Consider the following 7,118-nt stretch of genomic DNA (forward strand, 5'->3'; position numbering starts at 1 on the left):
TCCAGAAAAGACAAAAGTTCTAATTTGAAAAGATAATGCATCCAATGTTCATAGCAGCACTACTTACAATAGCCAAGATATGGAAACAGCTTAAATGCCCAGCAACTGTTGATTGGTTTAAGAAGATGTGTGTGTGTGTGTGTGTGTGTGTGTGTGTGTATGTATATATATATATGTATATATATGTATATGTATATATATGTATATATATATATGGGCTTCCCTGGTGGCTCAGAGGTTAAAGCATCTGCCTGGAATGCAGGAGACCCAGGTTCGATCCCTGGGTCGGGAAGATCCCCTGGAGAAGGAAATGGCAACCCACTCCAGTACTCTTGCCTGGAGAATCTCATGGAGGGAGGAGGCTGGTAGGCTATAGTCCATGGATTTGCAAAGAGTCAGACATGACTGAGCGACTTCACTTCCACTTTCATATATACACACAACATCGGATATTACTCGGCCATAAAAAGGAATGAAATAATGTCATTTGCAACAACATGGATGGACCTAGAGATTATCATACTAAGTGAAGTAAGTCAGACAGAGAAAGACAAATAATATGTGACATCACTTATATGTGGAATAAAAAATAATACAAATGAATCTATATACAAAACAGAAATAAACTCATAGGCATAGAAAACAAACTTATAGTTACCAAAGAGGATGTGGGAGGGAAAAATTAGAAACATGAGATTTACAGATACAAACTGTTAAATTAAAAGTAGATAAGCAACAAAGATTTACTGTATAGACAGGGAATTATATTCAGTATATTGTAATAACCTAGCTGAAATTCCAGTACTTTGGCCACCTCATGCGAAGAGTTGACTCATTGGAAAAGACTCTGATGCTGGGAGGTATTGGGGGCAGGAGGAGAAGAGGACGACAGAGGATGAGATGGCTGGATGGCATCACTGACTCGATGGACGTGAGTCTGAGTGAACTCCAGGAGTTGATGATGGACAGGGAGGCCTGGCGTGCTGCAGTTCATGGGGTCACAAAGAGTTGGACACGACTGAGTGACTGAACTGAACTGAACTGAACTGATAACGGAAAATAATCTGAAAAAAAGCAACTGAATTACTGTATACCTGGAACTAAACTAATACAATATTGCAAATCAACTATATTTCAATTAAAGAAAAAGATAAAAGGAGGACAGTTTCCTCCATGATGGGCCTCAACAGGCTCTCAACAAATTTTTTTTTCCTTAAATAACTTAATCTATAGATTATTTCATGAAAAAATATCTTGATTCAAACAACTTTGTTACTTTATCTGTTATTCCTTCTTAGAGAACACTGAGTGACCTCCTTCATACAGCAATGATAATGTTGGTGATTTCATTAATTCACCTTTAATGTGAAGACAGTACCTGGGAAGATAAAGCAGAAAAATGGAAAAAAAACTAACATTTTGGTGACAGTATTGGAGCCCCTGGATCAACCCTTGCTTAAAGCTTGAGCTAGAATATTCAGTTACATGAGCCAATGCATCGCCTTTATTGTATAAGACAGATGTGGATTTTGTTTACTTGCAGTTAAAAGCATCCTAATGATAACATTTCTATTTAGAGTATAACTTGAACATATGACTTCTAGCCAATAAGTGTTCCAAGAAGTTGTTTCTGACACTTTGTGACCCTCTTGACTGTAGCCCTCCAGACTCCTCTGTTCATGGGATTCTCCAGGCAAGAATACAGGAGTGGGTTGCCATGCCCTTCTCCAGGGGATCTTCCCTACCCAGGAACTGAACCCGTCTCTTATGTCTCCTGCATTGGCAGGTGGGTTCTTTACCACTAGTGCCACCTGGAAAACCCCTTTTAATTTATTATCACATAAATAAAAATGGAGTTTATTATTTGTAAACAGTAAATACACTATTTTGCTTTTGAGATGAAAACAAAGACTGAAATGCATTAAATAAATTCAGTGACAATTAACCAATGGCTAGAAGTGTTATATATCAATAAGACAGGTTTCAGCTCCTAGGACACAGAGTGATTAACTTCTTTTTTGCATCCTGCTCACTCATCACATCACCCTTCCTTCTGAGCCAACACTTGGCCACAGTCTCCCTCTGTGGCAGCCGCTGCCAATTTCTGAGACCTGGGACATAAGATAACACCTATTTGTGCTCCTTGTCATTTCATTCTATCTGCTCCTAAATGTCAGAATGGGGACTAACACGGCTTTTGGTTTTGCAAGAAAATAAAAGCAAAGCTTTTGAAAGAGAGACAAAAGGATTCATTCATTCTTTTCAACAAGTATTTATGATTCATGGAAGAAAAGGAGTGAGACTAAACTCACAGATTTTAACAGTAAAGTAACATCTGCCCTCATGTGTGCAGAAGTGAAGAACTACAAGGTTTCCAAGTCAGCTGCTGCTGCTGCTGCTAAGTCGCTTCAGTCGTGTCCGACTCTGTGCGACCCCATGGACGGCAGCCCACCAGGCTCCCCCATCCCTGGGATTCTCCAGGCAAGAACACTGGAGTGGGTTGCCATTTCCTTCTCCAATGCATGAAAGTGAAAAGTGAAAGTGAATTTGCTCAGTCGTGTCCGACTCTTAGCGACCTCATGGATTGCAGCCTACCAGGCTCCTTCGTCCATGGGATTTTCCAGGCAAGAGTACTGGAGCGGGTTGCCATTGCCTTCTCCGTCCAAGTCAGCAGCAACCACAAACTCACCAGTGAGAGAAATTGTAGTGCTCACCTCCTTCCACAGAGGGGCACTCCAAGCTCATCACTGAAAATGCCCGCAGGGTCGCTTCTGTGAGCCGTTGGAGACCAAGTGCTTCTCATCTCTCCATACGAAGGGATTATTGAGCAAAATTAAAAGTACATTTAGCAGGGCTCTTTAAGAATGATGCGAAGCTATTTTAACATCAACCCCTATGGTTCCAGCAACTTCTTCTAAATTAATTCATGTTTAAAAAAATTAACAGAAAAGTATTAAGTTTGAGAACAAATTGGACTTCAGATCTGTTTGGGTCTCCATTATACACAGATGACATAATCATACAAAATAAAGAATACGCTGCGGGCAAAATATTTCTCATTCAAAGCTTTATCATGGTTTATCAGAAAACTAGAGTCAGCTCTACCTCAAACACTCATGCCTTCATCAGAATGGGCAGTACAGAATTCAAAAATACATCTTGGATAAACAGAATTTTAGATATATATGAGTCTCAACACTTATTCATTATCTTTATCCCTGTGTCTGGGAGAAAAATCTTTCAGTGTTTCCAAAGGCTTGATAGCATTTCCAAATCAGCAGTGGATGAAGGTGAGACCGTGTAGCTTTGGTGAATCAAATACGAGTGTATAGGATGGGCCTTAAAGTTTATTTCTCACATTACAAAATGAAACCATCAAAGGGGAGACTCTTGTCTTTCCTAGTATATTAAAAAAGACTGAGGACCAAGTCCTGGAAGGCTGGCGTCAACGCCGCCAGGCGTGCCGACTCCCTTCTGAGTCCGGGAGCGCCGCCGAGGGAGCCGTTGCGTTTCCGCTGGTGAGGGGCGCTCCGAGCGCTCCCACCGCTCGTCCGGGCAAACGGAAAGGGCGAATTGGCTTGCAGCTGAACAACACATTTAAAAGGCTGCATAAAAAGCCCAGAAGAGCAGCAGCCCAGATTGTGGAGCCGGCAGGGCTGCGGGCTTTGAGGGCTCCTGGGGCGAAAGGGGAAGGGGCGGCGCGCCCGGCCTCGGACAGATGGATCCCGGGCTCCCGCGGCCCGCGCGCTGGGGGCGACCGCACCAACATCTTCCCACTCGGTTTAAGTTTATTCTGGGCCGCCGGGGAGCTGCAACAGGAAATGTTCAGTCTTTCATGTCCGCTGGCCGGCTGCAGTTTTGCACCTCCCGGCGAGCGCTGATGAGTTGGTTGATTCTGCTGCGTTTGAAGTTCACCATTTATTATTAAAGAGAAGTGGCAGTGATTAGTTCGGAGTTCTGAGAGAGCTAAATAAATATTTACCAAATAACAAGGTTCAGCCCTACAAGAAACGGCTCGAATAGGTTTCTGAAATCCCTGCGAGGTCCCGAAGTGCCGCCCCCAGGCAGGAAGTGGAGTCGCGCGCTTCCCTTTGGGGGTGTGCCATCTGCAGACGGCGCGGCGTTGGGGACCTTTGTGAGTCAGGGCTAAACGGAGAAAATCCTGGTCCTGAGTCCAAGTCGGTGGTCTGTGGTTTTAAATGGTGCTATAGGCTGTGTTTCTTGTATAAAGGCAGAGGTGACTGTCAAACTAAACTTTGAACTTTCCTTTCAAAACAATTTAAATAATGCAGCATTTTATTGCTCAGACAACTAAGATGGTTGATTTGTATTGCTTCTAACATTAGGATTTTCTTAGCCTCTGTATGTTCCAAAAAAGATTCAAATTGTGAACACTGAAAAGAGTATATTTAGACGGTTTATTTGGCAAACAAGATGGCATCCTTATAAGATGGCTCAAAAGGATTTATGTTGGTTATTTTAAAAACCTTTTTTCCTTAATATTAGACTAAGACTTTAACTTTAGAAAACGTAGAATATGGATATATTCGTGCATCGATATTATGCTATTGGTATTCCAGTTTTGTATGATTTTTTTTCAGCCACACTTTTTTTGTGAGAATTTTCTAACGACATAAAAAATTTTCAGAAAACTTTACCAATCCTTGAACATTAAGGTGGATCCCAGAATAGCACAATTAACATAGTTACACATAAGTCTGTTTGCATCTTTCTGATTATTCCCTTTGGAAAAATGCCCAGGTATGGAATTAGACAAGCATGTGAAAAAATTTAAACTACTTAGTGTATCTTGCTGAATTTATAGAATGTAAATTGAAGGAATTAATAGGTAAGACACCATTTTAATTTGAATTTCTTTGATTATGAATTGGATTTAATATATTATGAGTTCTTTCAAAACAGGGCCAGTTTTTGCTCATCAATCAGTTTGGTGTCTTGGGTAATACCAGGTACATATTTGGTACTCAATAAATATTTGTTGATTGATTAAGGAAAAGATGAATAAATGTTAGCAGAACATTTGAATTTCTTGTTGTGTCAGTTGCTTTTTTCATATTGTTCAGTTATCGATTATTGTGAGTTGTCTTTTTCTAATTAATTTAAACTGTGTTTTACATAAGAATTTAATATTTTGTCACTTATGTGGCAAATCATATGTGCCCTCTCCAAATCAAAAGTGTATTTGTGTGTGAGTACTTTTTGATTTCCAGAAGTTAAAAAAATAATTTTGTAAGTATTTTTAAACACTTTGTTACATACATAAGTTAATCAGCTATAGCTGTGCAGTCTAAGATTTGACACAGTTTTATATATTTTAGACATAAAATATGTTTACCAAGTTGTTCCTCAGAATTTTTTTTTAGCACATAATATGTCAAGTAAAAAGGCATTGCAATTTTAGTCTTAGTCTGACAAACACTAGGCGCAAGACCTGTTGTCATACCAGAGAAGATCTGCCAAGTCCTTAGTTCCCAAAGAACTAATAAACGCTTCTTGTTGCTCTTCCATTTGCCCTTTTCTTTTCTTGTACATTATTATTAATGAATAGAAAAAGGACCTTAGTTTCTTAAGTGGTTTTCGGCAGATATCTCATTCTAAATGAATATGTAATCCCCTTTGGTATCCCACCTGGTTGTGGTTGAAATGACAGAGTGTTAGGGACCATGGGATGGAAGCGGGGTGCAGTTATTCTCAGTAGTGACAGTTTAAAACTTCGGGAGTATGGATACTTAATGGAGAGAGACATTAAGCCTTAGATTTCTTTTCTTTGCTAAGTAAGCATTCCTAGAAATAAAAGCATGACACAGGAGCCAAAAACTTATCTAAGGCAAACAGTACAGCATTTAAGTCACAAAGTTTGACGATACTGCATATTGTATGTATTTTTGTAGAGTTAGGCTTGAGAGTTAGAGAGGGAAAGGAGCTCACTTGGAGCATATTTCTTTTCCTTGTTATAGCAACACCGGTTTGGGTTACCTGTAGCTCTGCTTCATTTTGTCCTTACTCTAGACGTAGAGCAGGCTCTATCTGGGACACTGCTGCCCTGAACTAGAAAAACCTCTGTGAACCCAATACCAGTCTTCTATTCAAGTGATACACACCACGTGGGATTGTTCAAAAATAGCTATTCAATTCAATAAGCATTTGGCACGTGCTTTCTGGGTTACTCTGACTTTTTAAATGCTGAGGGATATAGGCTTTAGTGGGAAAGAGTGAAGGAGAGTTAACCTGATCAGATTCTGAGCAGTTTACCACTATCTTGTCTTTCAAGGACCGTTGAATTCTTGGAGTCTTCTTGGAAAACTTTATAGTCAACACTAACATGCTCCTTTCTGTCTGCCTTTCATTCAGAAATATTTATTGAAGCCAAGTATGTATGGTGAGTAACAACACAGGCTTGGTTTGTATTTTCGTTCAGTTGATTTTCTAGTAGGAGGAAATAAGCAAAAATAAGGACGCAAGTACATATGACAGTTTCAGACGGTGAAAAACGCTGTGAAGAAAATGCATGTCAGAGAGTGTGGCGAGTGGGATGAGTGGCTGGCTTATGCTGCATGGTTAGGGAAGGCTCTTTCAGTGGGCAACACAGGATCTAAGGGCCTACGGAAAACCAGCAGCCAGCTGTGTCAGGGGAGGGACTGGTCAGTACAAAGGCCCAAAGGTAAGTAAGAGCTTGGATGACTGAGGAATAGAAAGAAAACCAGTCAGTCTGAGGCTAGTGAAAGTGAAGATGTGTGGTAGGAGATGGGGTCTCAGAAGTTGGCAGGTCTCGGACATTTAAGCCTTTGTGAGGACTGCACTTTTTCTTTTTTTCCTGGTAAGTGAAATAGGAAGCTATGACAAGATTTTCAGTTTCACAGTACAAGCTCTGATTTAGGTTTTTAAGCAATCATTCAGATTGCTATATGCTGTATGGTGAACGGATAGAGAGTAGTGAGAGGTGAAGGCAGAGGGACCAACTGAGAATTTGGCACTTGCTCATTTTCAAACAAACATTCTGAGGGGCTCCCCAGTGCTTTACAAGCTCCTTTAGGACAAGAACAGGCTACTTCTCTTCTTTCTATTCCCCTTCTTCCTTTCTCTTTTGTCTGTTACTC

General features: G+C 40.5%; 1 non-coding gene across 1 annotated transcript; it reads left to right on the top strand.

The window, feature by feature from the left end:
- Positions 1–220: 220 nt before the first annotated feature.
- On the top strand, positions 221–292 carry TRNAS-GGA (transfer RNA serine (anticodon GGA)). The gene has a single exon. It is a non-coding gene; the product is annotated as a tRNA-Ser (tRNA).
- The last annotated feature ends 6,826 nt before the right edge of the window (positions 293–7,118 follow it).

Source organism: Ovis canadensis, chromosome 1 (genome assembly GCF_042477335.2).
Source record: "Ovis canadensis isolate MfBH-ARS-UI-01 breed Bighorn chromosome 1, ARS-UI_OviCan_v2, whole genome shotgun sequence".
Classification (NCBI taxonomy): Eukaryota; Metazoa; Chordata; class Mammalia; order Artiodactyla; family Bovidae; genus Ovis; species Ovis canadensis.